The following is a 20,649-nucleotide window of genomic DNA, read 5'->3' as shown; positions in this document are numbered from 1 at the left end:
CAAACAATTCAAGCCAGAATATCACTGTATTCAAGTTCTTTCCTACCATATGCTGTATCCGACTGGAATCGTCTTTCCGAAGACATTAAAAATGCTGAAACGTTCCATTCCTTTAAAATGCTAACAGCGATCGACAGATCTCAAATACCTTATTTTCATATGGCGAAAGACGCTCTCAAATGTTAAATACGCGTGAGAACAAATTGTAGCGCCCTATAATCACCTTTACAGAAGCAACATAATTACATCGACTCTATGTCTCTGTGGACTTGACGAAACTACGTCATACTTCTTTCTTGAATGCTTTCAGTATATACATATTCATGGTGAACTTATTAACATAATATCAATTTATTCTGTCCCATGCATTGAAACTATTCTATATGAAGAAGAAACAAGTGACTACTATACCAATACTTAAATAGCTGACGCAGTTCACAAATTTATTATAAATACATGTTGTAAGCGATGCGATACGTAAATATGCTACAGAACGAATGAAAAACTTTTCCTTCTATCACGTTCGAACTAAACAGGTCTTCACAAACGTCTTCTCTTCTTTCTTCTCTTTCAAAACCTTTCTCTTCATATCTTACACTTTTCAAACATGTCAACCTATCACTATTATGAAGAAAATATAACTCTATAATTGGAGCTTTTCTGTCTCAACGCATTGTTCATTTTGCCGTACATAGCCAAATATGTCCGTAAACATGCAAGTCTTTATACAGCAAGTGAGAAAAACCATATAATACTTTGTTTTTCTTTCTAAGCATCTTCGAACATGAAGATATGAGTATTGTTGTAGGATCTTCAATGTATAAATAATGTCAACTTTGGCCAAACAGATTAACAAGTATTGTGTGACATAGAACTGCCGTACCATTAGCAAGGACCGAGAAGTAAGTTTCGAACAAGATTTACTTTTACTTTCGACGAATACAATGTGGTTATATAATTTTTTTATTATAGCTATTTAATAGTCAATTATTTAATAGTGATAAATAGAGATATACGTGACCTTTTTTGAACCGATAGGATATCATATTTTTAACTTACTTTGATCTAAGTGTACCAGGATACATGTATTTATCAAGAAAGTTGAACGTCATATTTAAATATTATTGATATTTAATAAGTTCTTCTTAAAGTCCTCCGCAATTCTCGTATAGTTTTTTTTTCAGTTTACTGCTACGGTACACTATTGCGCATTATGAATTCCGTTAATTTGTTAGGTCATTTCAATGTATCGCACTTAAAAGTTCATCTGTAAATACAATGCGTATATAATCGATAAAATGTCCTTCCGAAACTAAAATCTTGGGGTCAGCTTTTGTCTCTTTCAGTCAAGTATTTTGCGAAACAAATTTACCTTGAATAAAAAACGCGTCCTGAACGTTAAGGTAAGACTATATCCATTGTATTCCCGAAATAAAACACATCCGAGAAATGTGTTGTTAGAGTCCTGATAGAGTTTTTTAAGGATGTGTCTCAATATTATTATCGTGGCCACTCAGCCTTCACATCCGATTCATATGGGCAGTTTTCAGTTGAAAGCGTGGGCATTAACACTTTATAATAATACACAGCTGAACCAAGAGAAATATGCGGAGTGTACTAACAGTCGTGCTATGAATAATACGCACGAAACCACCAGAAGGTGTCTGCAATAACTGTTCCGTTTAAATTTAATATATATATATTCAACTATTCAGTTCTATTTTGATTTCTCTGGAAGTCCGAAAGAACGGCCGTTCGGACAATGTGATTTCAGTATACCCACATCATATACGTGTCTAGTGCTAAGTAAACGCATGATACAATTTGCATGCAGTCAGCAATCTTTTTTTTCGTGGATCTTCACAAATTTTAGTAAGAGACTTGTTTATAGATGTGTTTTTTTCTATAAATATTGTAAATATAATAATCGGTATAATTTTGAAAAAAATGATTATATCACACACAATGTATAATACAACATTGTGTAGGCCATGGGGTTTAAATGCGTTACCATTAGAAGTGATCCACTATTCCAAAAAGATTTGGCGTTGAATATGTATTGTTTATGATCACGAGTGAATTAAAATCGATATTCCATCGATTCCAACAATGCGCCACTCGTGAAAATATTGTTTTCTATGATCACTCGTGAAATAAAATCGATATTCCACCGAATCCAACAAATTTTCTTTTTATTTTATGCTTTTTTCACCGTTTATTTACATTGTAAATGAGTTAAACTGGATACTTTCGCTGAATTTATGACGTCATTTCGTTGAAAAAATGACGTCATTTCACAGTAAAACAGTGACAAATATCGATATTTTTCACTGTTATTTTTCACTGTTTAAAACAGTGGAATACCAGTTTTATTTCACTGATATTTCTCTATAAACCACCGGAAAGCATAAAATAATAGTATTCTATTGGTCAGTTTGCTTTTTTATCATAGAGATGAAAAGTGGCAATTCATGTATCCACTTATTGCAACATCTTAAAACCATGACATTAAAGGCGAAAAAGCTTTGTTAGAGTCTTGTTAGAAGCGCAATGACGTAAGTCTTTATGTAAGAAAATTCTTTAAATTTGTAAGCATAATGTGACGCCGCTTTTAAAACATTTTTCTCCATAAATTCTGATATTATAAAATCGAACGTTACAATCAATCTGTTTTTTTTTTTTAAATATAATGCTAGTCAACCTGCATATAACTGATTTAGCAATGTTAGCGGTTAATTCGCTGTCGGTATATTTCATTCAAATACACAACTTTCAACTTCCTGAACACTTTATTCGATCCGTATCATCAGAAGGTACCTAATTTTGTAAAACATAAAACACTCATTTAGATGACAAAACGTGTTCTCTGTGTAAAAAGATTGTTAGTGGCATATGTCTTGGGTGGAATAAGGAAAGCATTTACTGTCTAATAAGTATAAAATCAATATTTGTGTGTCCTAATAGCAAAACATTAAGTCACCTTGTCAATATAATAAGTAAATATGTCATTGTATTGTGTGTATTTGTAAATACATTATGTCATACAATCCTTATATTGATTCAACGAAAGCACACGATCTAAAGATGTTTAAACGTTATATAATGTCACATCGGAATGATATATTGGTTTGTTGAATCAATATAGTCTTGTTTTGACATAATTATATTTACACATGCACATGATGACAGATTGACTCAACGTAAAGTCACATCCGCATGATATAGTGGTTCGTTGACTCAATGTAAGAATGGTTTGACATGCTATATCGACAAACGCACACAAGATAATGACCTGTGGACTATCGACTTTATATCATGTCACAACGGCACAAAATACTTGTGTGTTAAATCAATACAAGGCTGGTTATATAATAAATTGCACTTAATAAAGATAATTTATTGACTTAAGATAAGGTTTTATCGACATAATATATTGGTTCGTTGAATCAATATATTAATTGTTGTACACACTGTATTGACAAATGCACCCTTTATAATGACATAATGACTAAATATATGAACAATTTTACTAAATATATTACTATTTGGACACAGCACTAATAATATTGTACAGATAATACAGTCAAGACTTTCCATAGTACAATGTCTCTTCGGTATATGTCCGGTTATCCGACATTTCCACCTCACTTGGCGACTTTTAAAAAATTGAGGAACTATCGAAATGGTTCATTCACTTCTTACTTCCATTAACACTTTAAGTGTACCTACAGTCGTTTTTGTTGAGATTTTGCATAAGCGTATTCTCTCTTGAATCTGGTTTGATATTGCATCAGTTATTGAATAATTGTTGTTGTTTGTTCTTGATCGAAAAGTAAAAATGTTGATGATTGCTTAAGTTTTTTTTTAATGTTGCAAAACTTAGCACAGATCACTTTGCTGGTATTCCATCGGTTTTTATTAAAGATGTTTGATCCAGGTTTGTGAACACCATATATTTACGATAAAATTACGCAAATGTCACTACGTGAAGATTTATATCTATGGGAGATGATTCCGACAGTTTTCACTACATCCTCAATATGATTAACAATGTCATTAAGTACATCAAATTGCCTTTGATATGTAGCTTATCATTAATTAATATTTTCATCTGTATCGCACCAGACACCTTGAATATGTTATAATGATGTATGTATCTTTTTACAAGCGTTTGTTTAGATGTTGGTTCAGTTTTAGTTTAGCTCATAATTATACTTGTAGCTCTCTCATGTGCATATTTAACGTGGATACATATTCTTTTTACTTTCGTCATTTGGTTTATTTCTGAGTCTATATTGTTCTCTTTATTGTTCTTTTATTTATGACTATTTATAATGCAAACTTTGTTCTGCTCATATACGAATACATCATTTACCGATATCTGCCGTGGAAATATATAAAGTCATTCTGTGATATATTATTGAATTCATACATATGTCTGTGTAATTTTTGTTTGAGTTTATCGTTTATTAGCTGTTTTTGCAGATTATTCAAATGCGATATCAGTAGGCTTAAAATCATTTTCATTTTCACAGTGCTGGAGTGTTCTTTAAATTTTGTGTTTCATTATATATATATATATATATATATATATATATATATATATATATATATATATATATATATATATATATATATATATATATACTCTTGCCAGGAAAAGTTAAAGTAAAAGATCAACAAAACATGTTATAAAGTCAAAAGAGTTTTTATTATGTCTGTTTTGTTTCTGTTTTTAATTTTACCTGATGGTTCTGTCAAACGGATTATGATTTTCTTTAAAACACTGAGCTTACATGTTGAAACTACACTGATGATAAACCAAAACAAATAGTTATGTCATTACCACACGTAATGTAACGCTATTTAACAATTATCCTTAATAAGACATCATGAACAGCAAACTCTTCTCAGCGGTTACTCTCTATATAGGTTAACAGCAATCCATGCCGTCACTGTCCGTCATTTCGTATTCCCTTTGGAAGGAACATATATGATGTTATCTTATATTTTCTTAACTAAAACAGAAAAGTAAGGAAAATAAAACCAGTATCTCTATTTTTTTCAATCTCTATGGTACGAAAATCAATATAAAACATTTCAATATAGTATGTATGCCTGTTGAACGATTATTCTTTGATAAAAAGGTATAGGTCACTGTCTTGGAACATGATTTATAAGTGGCTTTTGATGCCTTTTCTCTTCCTTAGGTACGAAAGACCACTGATAGTCTGTCAACATTGCATCGTTTTCGTCAAATAATAGCATACCTTACCTTTTGTTTGAAAACGTACCTTTGTAGGGGTTGGACGTTACAATATTTTTTTTGCAATAATTGTATTTAACTTAAAGTTGAATACAAACATATAACGCTTCCATTCCTTGCTTTTTTAAATAGTGTCGCCTACAAACAACGTAATATGTAAATGTTGTCATTTTTCAAAACTACGTCGATTATTCATTTTAATTTAATTCAATCTGTACAAACTGTACCAATGCCATATTTTTTATGTTTAAAAAAAGCGACCGGCCAAAAAGTGAAGTGATATTACTGCATATATTCAAACAAAATACATCATGATAATAGAATGAAACAAATGCTTTAATCAAACATTGTCCAACATGTTTAATTTTTTTAATTGCAATAAGGACATTATATTGGAACAATAATATGCCAGGATTTTATCGGTTTCACCACACAACCGTTTTGTATTTTGAATGCAATATTCATTAAGATAACACAGAATATTATGTAAGTAATTGGAATAACTAAGTTCTGTAAATGACAAGTTGAGTTGTGTTAAAGAGATTGTAGTACATATATCGCCTTATCAACTTAAAATATATTGCGGGATAACAAACTAACTAATTCAAACATTGTATGTCGACCATATCCGTGCCGAAGTGATAAGGAAGCGGATTTCGACGGTTCGAGCCTCACTTTGTGCGCGACCTGATGGGGTTATGGCTGTCTTACTACCAAGGGCTCAGCGTAAAGGGTTGGGATCGTGTGTGCAGATAATTGCAGCTTGACGTGGAGAATCCTTATCCATTGATTGGCTGTCCGGTAAGCGCGGTGGTTTGTGATTGGCTGTCCGGTAAGCGCGGTGGTTTGTACACGGGCTCCTCTCCTAGGCCACCTTCGTCCGATTCCCGATCTCCGTGCTTGTGAGCTTGGTTAGTGGTCACTATACCGGAGGGGTGGTGTTTCCTCCAAGTATAACGCCTTCACCTAGCTACACAATCCACACAGAACTTGAAATCTTTTCCTAAAAAGTAAATAGCAGGAAAGTGCTTCTGTAATTTACGTTCGTGAGTTTAGTACGTTATATAAGTATGGGTGCTGGTTCTCACTTCGGGCCCTAACATAAAATATCCGCAGGTTCGAAAAAGACTTTGTATATAAACTTACATCTACACATATCCGACGGAACGAATGGGTTGAAGGACACAGGCAAATGTATATGCGCCTATAACCTTGCTCTTTGAAACTGTGGATAAATAAATGTTAGGCGCTGCTTTAGACAGCTGAGTTCAAAGCATATAATACGGGGTTTAAACCGTTTTATGACACACAAACCGCACAGTGGGCTCAAACGTATTCACAAAACATACCTTATCAACAGTCATTTAAAAAATAAGTTAAAATTATTACGTAACCCCTCAAAATGCGGATTATTATGTTTTTCATCATACTGCACAGACATCTCAATACTTTATGCTTTTTTTAATATAGGAAAATGAAACAACAGACACATAATTAGGAGAAAAAAAGTTTATCTCCGGTCATTTGTTATCTTACGTTATCTTATACAAGTAACCAATTGTCAACCTGTTTTTGAACATTAATATGAAACCTTTTTTTCTTCTTCGATGGCAATTTACCATGTAAAGAATGTTGGAAGGACTGAGAACAGTTGTCCCACAATGCTTCTATTCAAAGCCCCCATTGCAGATGGCACACATACATTTGATGTAGATCTTAAGTCGGTTGAGCAAATACACTCAACGGGCGAGATCATAGCAGTTGATGACCTTATTGTACGTTGTAGCAATGTAGAAGAAGGGACAGGTAGGTAAACACTCATTAATAAAATAACTTATAAGTCCTTCTACCACACAGACAGAGAGCAGATGAAGGTCATCTGAAACGGAGCCGGCACTGTACAGGTCGCAGTGGGCATAACACGAACATATTCATAGCATTCCAATCGCAAAGAATTTCATTGAACAAAACAACGAGCTTATATTTGTGGATAAAAACTGTAATGATTGAATATCAGTTAATAAGAAAACGACACGACCATCTGCAATTCAAATTTAGATCAATATGGTAATTCGCGTAGAGACGCAAACAATTTATTGTTCATTGTGCCCAAAACATACGGCTCCTTAGTTCTCAATAAATTCCGTGTTCATCTTTAAAGTAGCTTAAATAATTTATTGAAATTTTATAACAACAGAAAACTGCCATATTGTTAAAAAGGAATTTATAACAAATACGATTTTCCTGTTGTTCGTGTCATTACAACGTATATGAAAATTCTGAGCTTTTTGTTCAAACATGTATCGCATGTTTGTTTAAATGCAGAAATGTATTTTCTAGGATATTATAGACAACCTGACTTGTGACGAAGCATATGAGCTGTAAAAGGAAATTGCTGCAAGACAGATTGACATAGTCCCCTACAGCTTGTCCCAGACCGGCCTGGACCATCCTCAAGACAGATTGACATAGTCCCCTACAGATTGTCCCAGACCGGCCTGTACCATCCTCAAGCCAGCATTTTGATGCGTTTGCAGGAACTGTCCATTGGTGGACAGTGATGAAAACACACATTAGAGATTGATATGTTAACTGTTGTTGAATCTGATCCATTGTTTCATGTTTATGACACATTATATTTTCAACGTTTTATCAAAAATAACATTTATATTTTTTTTATGTTAAAAAAGTATACATAAACCTTCGAAAACCGCTATTTAAATATACTCATCTGCAGTGTCGATAAGTAAAGCTTGAAACTTGTATATTTCATGAATTATCTTTTCTTTAAGCGCTACTGATTTCCTGCTATAAATAAACATGTTTTGGTTAGTGTTTCTTTAAACGATTGTGTAAGAAGACTTAATCAAACATATAATTAATTCCAGAATTAATGCCTCGCTGTGGGAAAATGGGGTTTAATGCATACACATAGTGTCATCCCAGATTAGCCTGTGCTGGCCATTCGGCGGCGAAACTTTCTGCTTCCACTGGATTTTTGCTAATAAAAAACTTATTATAAATGAAAAAACAACAACAAAAACAATAACATGTTAAAGCGGAAATTGTCTCCCTGGGTGATAATGTATATTTATATTTATGTAGATATTTGCCGCACTAGGTTTTCACCAATTATTGTGTTTCGAAGTGACTTATGAGTCTCCCATTAAAAACTAAACACAATTCACGATGCCTTACACCCTTAAAACTTAACAAATATTATCATGGCATTTCAGGACATTTGTTCGATGTTAAGTATTTTAACAACGATATGTCAACACTTCGTAAATAAGCAGTTTATAAGCATTTCAGCAATAAAAATATAATAAAATGTATAACTTCATTACGTATTAGCACTAGCATTACATAATGATGACAGTAACATGTCACACATTGGGTCATACTTTCAAACTGTCACAAGTAAGTTTAACCCATTTATGCAAAGCGTCTAGTGACAAACAGCGTAGACCCACATGAGACGTCACATGATGCGGCGTCTCATCTGGGTCTGCGCTGTTTGCTTAAAGGAATTTCTGTAAGAAGTATTCTAAATATAGAAATAGATATACTAGACATACCATCCCTAATTTTGGAAATACATTGATCCAATTTAGAAGGATGGGGGAGTCCACTAGTCATAAATGGGCTAAGCATCATTTGAAATGATTTCATCTACTGGCAGTGCCAAGCCAGCAGCAAGGGTTAAACATAACATAACATAACTTTATTCTGGCATAAAAAACACAATGCATACTTATAGCCAACAATACAATTTAAGCGTGAAAAGTGTACACGCATGTAGGAACATGAAATATTATAAACATTAATTTGAGAAAGATTAACAGAGATGTAAGTGTCGTGCAAACAGAATTTGCATGGTAAATATTATATTTATTCACACAAATAACAACAACATTTTTTTGCTAGTAGGTAAACAAAACATTTTTACAGTATGTATTCTTAGTACAGTATACAACATCATATAGGGGTCCAAAATATACTTAAATATTCTTTGTAAGGTTAGGACTTAAATGGAGTAAAATTTAGATAGATTAAAACAATAATTATGGAGACAGAATGTTGTAGTATAGATATAAAATGAGTTACAAATAGTTCATTACACATCAATTAGTGCTTATTGTTTGAGTTAAAGGTTAAACATGCAATTTCAAACTCATTGGCATACATCCCATAAAAAAAAACCACGAAATAGGTTCCAATCCATAGTAAGTTATAGTTGATTTATGCTTTGAAAAGCTTTTACTTCATTGTGATGATATGCAGAAGTCTGTTAAAAGAACATACACCATGTACGAATTTCTATGAGTTAATCTACACATTGTTTTGGCCTACTTGGCCTTGACCTCTTAGATACTCGCAGCTCTACAGTTGCTGAAGGTGGAAGAAGGGCAATTGTAGCTACTTTTGATAAGCTAAATCAAGAAGAAACTCCGATCAAAGGGGATTTTCCTTGTTGATCTCCATTTACAAATCCTCGACATGCAAGAATGGGATGTACATTATTGTCCAATTGTTTGATGCCTCGGAAGGCACACGCTTTACAATTAAATAACACACACGCATGTTCGTAATTTCGAAATGTACACTTAAACTTATAACAAAAACCTTAGCGGATTTGTTTTTGCTACCTAAACAGTTTTCCATTCATACCTTTCAAATCAGTTAACCTACCAATACTGTTCTGGGTAACTTGTTTTACAAATATTTACTTATCAATTACTTCAGTCAGTAAGTGAAAATAATTGTGCTAAGTGTTCTTTGTACAAGTTTTATCACGAGTCATACTTTCATGTTATGTTGAATAGTTTGCACTAAAAGAAGTAATGATATAAACGTAGAAATCTAAAATGGAGTTTTTTTAGTTTGCAATTTACAACACCATCTGGGGAACATGAAAGAATTGTGTCTCTGTATGAATATATTTGTTTTTACATACCTCATGTCTTAATAGTCTATAGGATTGATTATGCATCATTTAATGCTGATGTTTTTGTTTCAAATTTGCATGTTATTATTGTAAATGTCGGTTAATAGCTTTTCATAGCTAATGTTTCTTTGTTACACATGTACCGACTTAAAATAAAATTTGATGTGATTTGATTTGAGTTTGTTGCTTACATCAACTGTTTTATACTGTTAAAATAACCAGTCAGTCAGTTTATATTCAGTTATCCGATCTAAATAAAAATATTTTAAACTGTACAGTACTTCTATTTCTTCATACTTTTAGTGATTTCCAAACAGGTTAACAATCATTATTAATAATTATAATTAATTTTTCATTTTAATAGAACAAATGTGCTTGACAGTAAAAATACATATTTAGAAGATAGATAACTGAATGTCAAACATGAATATCTGATTATTGATAGGGATACTCAACTCGTATGATGTATGAGACTCGTTCTTTATTTATTTACACATACATACGAAAATAAAACATTTTATTTTCGAGTTCCCATTGTTTCACAGTATTAACTAACAGCAACTTACTGTGTTAACTGATTTTAACATCGATACATAAACAACTTAATTGAATATTTGTTAACACTGAACAATATATCAATGTGCAGGCTAGATGAAATAAAACAATAAATCAATCTTGTAGTCAATCTTTTCTGATGGTTCACTAAAATAACACGTTACATTCTTGCTCTATTAATTAACAATATTTTTTCTAACAATCTTGTGTGAAATTTAAGTTCCGGAGATTGCACATGTACTTACAATATCGAAAACTGCTGCATGTAATGTTTTCACTATACAGGGTTACCTACTGTTGCCTTTTTGACATGGTTTTTTGAATGGATTTTTCCAGCTGCACAACGCATAAAACTTTGGGATAGTTCCGAGCATAACTTTACGAACACTTCCCCTCAAATGGGCCCGTGGCGTAGTGGATATGGTGTCCGCCTAGCGACCGGTAGGTCACGTTTTTTTTTAGATCTTCCCCCATAGACACAAAGTTCTGGTTCAGTCCCCGGAAACGGACTCGAACGCGTTTCAAATAAGCCTTAGGTTTTCGATGCAATCGAGCGTAAATAAATAGGTTTAAACTAAATGGGCCCTTTTTCATCGAAAGGTGAACCTGTTAGCACTCCTATCTATATATTAGGTTTGTATACTTCTAAGGGATGCTGCTCCGTAAAAAAGCTCATAATCCACATTATGTATTTAGTTAAACAATGCAAGGTTGGAGGTTACACAAAACTGCAACAATGGTTGTAATCTGGTGCAATAAGTACCTGAATTTTAAAGGAATAATTCCTGAAAGAATTTTAAAAGTTTTTATTCTTCTAATGGCTCTTTCTACATTAATTCTTTTAGATGCTATTGACCGGGACCTCGTAACAGCTTTGCTGCTTAAGCACTTGTTATGGGTAAAGGCAGAGATATTTAGGATAGCTCGTTTAGGCACACGCAAATGTCTTATATTGAAACCTCTGTCTGCCATTATATCATCCTCTTCGTGTAAATATTGTAAAAACTCACTATCCTGTACAATATTTTCATCGGTAACTGAGCCTGTATATATTTTTGAAAGGAAAATTATTGTACCAGATGGAGAAATAGCTATAAGCTGTTTAAAAGTATTTGAATGTTTGTAGATGGACCAAGTTACTTTCTGTGCAGCAGGTTTTGTATAAAATACTCTGTACAATCAATAATGGCTCTTGTTCGTGTGTATCTAGAAGAGAGCAGAAGGAGGTTTACTTTAACAATATCGCGGTGGGGCCACACAATAAAGGGTTTCAAACATTGGTGGATGAGATTTGTCCAAGAAATAAAAATCCTGCTAATGTTACTTTTTGACAAACCAAAAAGATATGATGAACGAGCATAACCAAAACCCATTTTTATTTTTAACAAAGCACACTAATAATTCAACAAACAACACATCTTTGTTTCTTTTCCTTTTCATTTTTCGGGTATGTTCCTATATTTTCCATCCCAAAGCTTTATGCGTTGTGCAGCTGGAAAAATCCATTCAAAAAACCATGTCAAAAGAGCAACAGTAGGTAATCCTGTAAAGTGAAAACATTTAGAATCTTTCTTTAAAATGTTGTTAATGAAATCATTAGCTATAGTATTATCAGTTTGGCTACACTGGTGGGTAACAGAAGTTCCCACTGGTCTTGATCAGAAGCAACCAGATCATTGAGATAAATGGCAAATTGTCCAGTTTGTTCTGATCATTACTGTCAATCAAAGGTGCTGATGGCGAGTGCTGAGCAAAATTTGACTTTGTCTTCTTGGTGGTCCCGGGCTTGATTATTGGAGATGCTCTTTCAACTGGGCGCTTGCGTGAAGATGATGTCGAATTAGATGCATACATGGCTGGAACAGGGTCAGTAGCACCAGGGGGAAAATGCTGAAACATGCATTAAATGAGTGGTCATAACAAGATCTAGCAAATAATATTTTCTTTTTATGCTCATAGCATGTGCCAATTTTAATTTAGGGCCAGGAAAACAACGAGCATCAATGGCCACTTAAGTACCGTTTAAATTCAGTCTACAGTACAGTACAGGTTGCAGTTGATTTGTTCAACAATTGATATCTTGTGACATAAAGGTTAAGAACAAGAACCATACATGTCAGTTAATGCCATGTTAGTAATTATTCATTTAACATAAATGTAAATACATTTTTAAAATCCTTTTACTACTGGTATTCAAAATTGTGATGTTTTTTTCTACCCAAATCATAACTTTTACTCTTCACAACAATAGGGTTTACAAATATCTAGGTTCGAAAACGCTTGGTACGAATAAAGACATACAGAAGGCTGTTTTATTTTATTTTAAATTCCGCTAAAATTCAAATTACACAAATAAAACCAATTAAACTATCACCTTCGAACATACGAAGTGATGCGGACGAATCATGTCCACTGATAAATCTTCGTGTGGTCTCACGCAGTTCTTGACCCACGGTTTGCATCGTTCGATTGACGTTTTTGGTTTGGGAAATGGATAGAAAAATACATCTTTCATATGAGGCCGGTCTTTGTACCTCGTGTCACTTGTGCATTTTCCCCAGCTACACCGTTTGGTTACCATTTTTAATGGATAAGTCAGCGATTTGAAAAAAGTAAAGTGTATAAAACACTCAAACATTCGCGCCTCGCGTAGTTTTGTTTGTACCGGAATCACGTGACCTTATTATTGGAAAACCCCAAATGCGGATTTCCGGGACTGACGTATTGTTAGATCTGTCCAGGAAATAGCGCGCACTGGGTTTTTCCGACGTTAAGTAACGTGACCCCGGTACAAATATTCGCCATTTGTGATATTGTGTAAACAATGAGCGTACATATTTCGACAGATTCTGTGGCAAATTTACAAAAGTTTTTGCAGGAAAGGGGTGTTGTGTTTAGTGGAGCAAGAAAACCCGCACTAGTTGAACTGTGTTTGCTTGGGTTTAGAGCTAGACCCTGATGGTTTGAAGGAAGACCGAACTGAAGTGATCAGTGCTTAACTTACTAGTGAAAGCCTGTGTCTACGAAATCCGGATCGGATTATTGGAACAGCTAACCTGTCGTTTGTGCCACATTTTTATATTTTTGACATGTATAACTATCTTCTTGCGTTTAATGAGTTCGACCTTGAAAAACTGCGGGGTATCACCATATGGAGGGTTACACCATGGCCAAGGCCGGTTAGGTTGTGTATTTGAAATCTGTTCCGTATATAAACACAGGTAGCGTAATGTCATACATTTTTGTTAAGATTGTACATTTATGTGTGTAACTTTGCAACACTCGATTTTTGCCTTAGAAATCTAACCTGAGAAATTTCAGTTTCTTTGAAGGTGTTGTAGCATAAACATCATCATCATGTATCAGTGTATATGTATCATTTGTATGTCTCACTCCTTAAAGCCACAATTAAAATGTATGCCCGTTTTAATTATAATTTATATCTGCATTTAATTAGTAAATAATGTTCATTTCATTACTAATAATATTATGTTGACAAATTGTGGAGCTGTCATTACACATGTGATGTTATTCGTTATAGGTTATGTTGCCGTCAAGGCACATGTGAAACCCCGAACCAATGACAATGACCCTGTTAGTAAGAAGGGATATTACGCATGTTGGATAATCCTCAAAACATGTGATGAAGGATCCATTCATTCTGCATACTGTACATGCAATGGAGGGTAAGAAAATGTATTTCAGCCTTTTCCTACATCATTTTTTACAATAGTTGAGAAGGGTTTTAGTAACATTTAAATTTAAATTTAGAAAGTTACAAATCACTGTATTTGCATTAAAGTGCACATACGCAGAATAATTATTAATTGCAAACTATTTAATAGTTTAATACACAATATTGACAAGTCGAAAATCATTAAACGAGATTGCGACAAACAACTCAATCACATAATTTTACTGCAAGGGTTTGCTTTATTCAACAGTGTGTATATAGCCCAGTTTATCCCATTTTGTCCAGGCTTTGTGAAGTTGGGAGGAAATATTGACTTAACTGTCAGTGACATTCTTGGTCCATTGCTGACTTTATAATTCAATGTACAACGTGCACCTCAGTTGTCTATTCCAGGGATGTGTCATGAGAATTTGAGATGGTTGAGATCTAATATATATACATGTATCCCTGAAAAAAACTACTTTTTGGAAAACCCCCACTAATCTGCTGGTACAAATAAAGCTGCCCCATTTATAATCGTTTCAAAATCACACACTGTATCAACCGTTATGATTTAAAGTAAGATGTAAGCTATCATTGGTTGATATAATGGACCAGCGTTGTTTGTACCGGGGTGATTAGTGGGTTTTTCTAAACTCGTGCTTTTCCGGGATAAGTCTATTAGCACAGTGTTTTAGCATCTTGTAGCAAAATAACAATTTTTTACAGACGAGGAACTCCAGCTCCCGTTTACTTGCCGCTACCTATGGACTTCCAAATTCCTGAACCTGGTGTATTCTTCAACAAACTCAAGGACCTTCAACCTAGTGCATGTGCACTACGTGCCATACATGATTGTTCCAGTAGTTCCAGGCCACCACCACCACTAAAGTGTGCAACTCCTACAGAGAAAGCTCAACAGTTTGTCCAGGATCATGAATGCGCTCACAGTTCTTGTAACTGTTCAAACATATTTGTACACTACACGTTATTGTACTCTTCTTTGGAGTGTAATGACATTGAGAAGTCCACAAGAGGTCAATCCAAGAATGATAATTGGCCTAACATGAGGAAAGGTCTGTTGACTGCCTCAATTTTTCATAAAATTATTCATTCTAAGGATACGGAAAAAACTGCCAATTTTGTACTATTTGGAATTAAAGTTGATAATACATATGTTCCTGATTCTATTAGTTTTGGACGTCGTTTTGAGGACAAAGCTCGTGACATGTTTATTAAGGCGCACCGCTTTGAGCATCGCTTTGGTAATCCCAAAGTTAGTGCTCCAGGACTGGTCATTTCAAAAGTTGGTCAAATTCTTGCATGTTCCCCAGATGGTGTTGTGCATTGCAAACTATGTGGAAAATTTCTTTTGGAAATAAAATGCTTGTTTAAATATAAGCATTTTCATCCAAAAAAAATGCACTTAAGTTGTCAAAAAAAATGCATTGAAAGTGAAGACAAGATTTTAAAAATGAGTCCTTCTCATTCATATTTTAGCCAGATTCAAAGCCAGATGGGAGTAACTGGTATAGAAAACTGTGTATTAGCTGGGTATACTCATAAGGGTATACATAGTGTTCAAGTTGAATTTTACTCTGCATTTTGGGAAGCAGTTAAGTGTTCTTTGTACAAGTTTTATCACGAGTCATACTTTCATGTTATGTTGAATAGTTTGCACTCAAAGAAGTAATGATATAAACGTAGAAATCTAAAATGGAGTTTTTTTTAGTTTCCAACGTACAACCCCATCTGGGGAACATGCAAGAATTATGTCTCTGTATGAATATATTTGTTTTTCAATACATTATGTCTTATAGTCTATAGGATTGATAATGTTTTTGTTTTAAATATACATGTTATTATTGTAAATGTCGGTTAATAGCTTTTCATAGCTAATGTTTCTTTGTTACACATGTACCGACTTAAAATAAAATTTGATGTGATTTGATGTGAGTTTGTTGCCTACATCAACTGTTTTATACTGTTAAAATAACCAGTCAGTCAGTTTATATTCAGTTATCCGATCTAAATAAGAATATTTTAAACTGTTATTTACTTCTATTACTTTATACTTTTTAGTGATTCCCAAACAGGAAAACTATCATTATTAATAATTATAATTAATTTTCCATTTTAATAGAACAAATGTGTATGGCAGTAAAAATACATATTTAGAAGATAGATAACTGAATGTCAAACATGAATATCTGATTATTGATAGGGATACTCAAATGTGTAAAACACTCAAACATTCGCGCCTCGCGTAGATTTGTTTGTACCGGAATCACGTGACCTTAATATTGGAAAACCCCAAATGCGGATTTCCGGGACTGACGTGTTCTTAACTGATTTGTGAAATACCACCAACACAGTCAGTTTTCAAGGCTCAAGGTTAGTCTTTTTGTATTAATTATCATAATATTACAAATCCTTATAATAAAAACAAAATGATACTATTATATCAATTGTAACTTTGACATTGATATGTATTTTAATATGTTAAAAAGATTACCATTTGTAAGGTTATCAAGATGGCAAAGTGTTTCATATACAACATGAATACGTGTTCTAATTGACAGATTTATTTTTTTCACATTTTGTATTTGAAATTTACATTCATATCACACATGAATTTACATGTAAGCCTTTCGCCGTAAAAAGCGTCGACCGTGATTAAATATGCACGCATTTATCCCCATAGAGTCTGGTATAACGTTTCGTTACTATGAGCGGTGTCTAATAGTGTTTTGAAGAGCAAATACAAAATTAAAGATCCTTTCTGACCGGTTATGGCGATCTCGAAACAAATTGTATTTCTGGTTAGCACGATTCACCCATTCACTATAAATGATAATAGAATTTGAAAATGTTTCTTGCTGGATATAATTTGTGAAAAAAGTTGATAGATGTTAGAATTTTCATAAACTTAAGATAAATCTAAAGTTTTACATAATTTCCTTTTTGGTTTTCCGTTGTTCTATAATTAGCTCCATGTTAAGGTGAAATTAAAAATAATTCCCCATGAGACATTAAACATTGTTGCTCGCTAGGTATATATAAATTAGTACATGAGAAAGTCACGTGAGGTATAATAAGATGTTACGTCTATACATTGTGACGATCAAACAGTTAACCCTTAAAGCGCTGGAGCTGAATTTTAAAGGCCTTTGCAAACAGTTTGGATCCAGATGAGACGCCACATAATGTGGCGTCTCATCTGGATCCAAACTGTTTGCTATTCTGATAGTATTCTTTGAAAAAAATTCGAAGAAAATGCTAATTTTAGAAATTCAACAGACGACATTTTAGCAGACGACAAATTTCCCAGCATGCAAAGGGTTAAGGGTGAAATCGCGTCTTTTCACATTCCTAGTATACTTTGTTCGATTATTATTGGACTTATGCAAGTTATATAAATATACCTTATACAGAAGAACTAAAGTTGGATTACTTCTTGTTGCGTAATTCGCTTTCCACATATATCCTCGATTATAGTATCAAACTTTTATTAGTTGGCACCGTAATGGGTAAATGTGCACACAAAACCTTTTTGTTTTCTCAGATTACACGGAATTGAGCACCCGGGCCAGACTGACACTTTCCGGAGCCTGTCCGAGACGGAACTCGAGCCGAGGTCCAGGTGTGACAAAATAGTTAAAGCTCATGTCTGACGATGACTTTTTTAGTCAGGAAGTCAAGTGTGTTGTTTTTCCATGCAAGCAAGCCCTTTTGTTGGGTCAAATGACATCAGAAATGCTGCTCCTACATGGATTTTACCTAAAATATGCCATTAAAAAAAAGTTTGTTCGAATCCGGTGCAAAACCTGCTTTGATGCACAAATATTGAAATTGAGGATTTTTTCCACTTATAAAGTCATATGATATATCAGCTTTGCCTATTAGATTCGAAAGTGATGCCTTGTATGGAGTCTAAGTGCTGAATGTATGATGTAACCAAGTTTGGCTTTTCTACCTTAATTCTTGACGCGAAACGCTGTTACGCATGGCGCTTTCAATGGCAACTTTTATGAATAAATCTGTGTGTCATTGTACCGGAACTTTGTGATCTTTCTCAAAACATATTATACCTGTGGGAAAAGTGCCTTTAATTCAAATTTGAAGGGGTTGGTTCTCTTAAAGCACATCCGACCAAGTTAGTCGTCTGCCAGAATTTTGACAATTGACCATCAAAAACTCTCTGTATTGCAAAACATAACTGCCAGATGTCATTTTGACCCAAATTAAGGCTGTTTAACATTGGGCTGTTGCACTTGGGTTCATAAGGGGGGGGGGTAAATGCTGGAAAATCACAACGAAACCTGTTCCGGAGACATATTCTAAGACTACTAAAACACTCGGTATTGTTTTTCAGTGGCATTTTTTTGCATCAATCTCAATAATGAACCTAATGCATGTATTTGTTTCATCTGTATTTATTATTATTGTTTACATTTTTAGCCTTTTACTGTTAAAAATGCCCGCCAATTTTGGACCCACACTGCTATATGCCTTCGCCTTCAACTCCATCAGGCAGATCTACTCAGAATAACACTACTTTGCCTTATTTTTCCTGTTTGGATATCTTGCAGAGTTCAAGTATAATTAAGTATTCAGCTGAAAACACAAAAATGATAATAACAGTATGCTTTCTTTCCTGGAAGAATGTTGTTGTGAAAAACACCAGGGAATCTGTATTTAAGTGACCTCAATATTATGCGTAAACCTAAGTGTGCATTTGTAGGCGGTGTCGAAATGGGTCTATAGCTCTGCCTGAACTGTCGTCCAATTGGTTTACAAGTCCGGCTGAAGTGACAGGCCATCGAAAACTGTACAGCATGACTGATTCGGAGACGGCCATCAACACTCGCCCAGTCGTGTCGTGAGGATCGGTGTCTTTGCAGGTTAGTACGCCGTTATTTTCAATGAAATCTATTGTAAAATGATTTCTTTGATATCCTGGCACACTTTTGTCACCAAAATTAGGAAAATTGGGTGTTTTGCATTTACTCCAGCTCTGAAACCACATTGTGTGGCGATAACTGTGCCAGTGTGCCCGACAATTTGATGCCGGCGTGGTGAATTAACCATTTGCAGCAAATAAAGCAACAAAGACTATTGAAAGCTTACTCTAATTGTATCTTATTTACATTAGTTGGCACCGTAATGGGTAAATGTGCACACAAAACCTTTTTGTTTTCTCAGATTACACGAAATTGAGCATCCGGGCCAGACTAACACTTTCCGGAGCCTGTCCGAGACGGAACTCGAGCCGAGGAATCATAGGTCCAGGTGTGACAAAATACTTAAAGCTCATGTCTGACGATGACATTTTTTAGTCAGGAAGTCAAGTGTGTTGTTTTTCCATGCAAGCAAGCCCTTTTGTTGGGTCAAATGACATCAGAAATGCTGCTTCTACATGGATTTTAGCTAAAATGTGCCAATTTTTTTTTTTAAGTTTGTTCGAATCATTTGATGCACAAATATTGACATTGATGATTTTTTTCACTTATAAAGTCATATGTTATACCAGCTTTGCCTATTAGAATCGAAAGTGATGCCTTGTATGGAGTCTTAGTGCTGAATGTATGATGAAACCAGATTTGGCTTTTCTACCTTAATTCTTGACGAGAAACGCTGTTACGCATGGCGCTTTCAATGGCAACTTTTATGAATAAATCTGTGTGTCATTGTACCGGAACTTTGTGATCTTTCTCAAAACAGATTATACCTGTGGGAAAAGTGCCTTTAATTCAAATTTGAAGGGGATGGGTTCTCTTAAAGGTCACATAACCCCAAACCGGAACTCCTGTTTGCAGGGTTACATGCAGTCAGTTTGATACTTAGCACACATTGTTCAGTGCATGCTGCATAGGATTTGTAAAATACGTTGCAAATGGAATGTTTTTGTATCAATTTGAAGGTATATTTGTAAGCAATAAGAAAAAAAAGCCTTTTTGTGCTCTACTTTTTCTGTTGATGGTTCCCGGCTATGAAAGTAGGTCATACTATTTGAGCCCAAAATGGTCGCCTGCACAGCTGTCAAAACCGGTGTGCCTATTCTAAGTTGAATATTTTGAGTTACAACGTATAGAATTTAATGACATCCATTTGTTAAAAAGATTGTGCATTTATCATTCCAATGATGTATGATGATATAGTGGGTCATTGCTTGACCATGGTAAAAATTGATATCGAACTCGAATT

At 34.2% G+C, this 20,649-nt stretch overlaps 1 long non-coding RNA gene across 1 annotated transcript; it reads left to right on the top strand.

The window, feature by feature from the left end:
• The first annotated feature begins 16,756 nt into the window (after positions 1-16,756).
• LOC127866350 (uncharacterized) lies at positions 16,757-20,118 on the top strand. The gene is made up of 4 exons (XR_008042967.1): positions 16,757-16,836; positions 18,008-18,085; positions 19,187-19,346; positions 19,648-20,118. It is a non-coding gene; the product is annotated as an uncharacterized LOC127866350 (long non-coding RNA).
• The last annotated feature ends 531 nt before the right edge of the window (positions 20,119-20,649 follow it).

This window comes from Dreissena polymorpha, chromosome 1 (assembly GCF_020536995.1).
Source record: "Dreissena polymorpha isolate Duluth1 chromosome 1, UMN_Dpol_1.0, whole genome shotgun sequence".
Classification (NCBI taxonomy): Eukaryota; Metazoa; Mollusca; class Bivalvia; order Myida; family Dreissenidae; genus Dreissena; species Dreissena polymorpha.
This window is presented reverse-complemented; position numbering and strand designations above follow the sequence as displayed.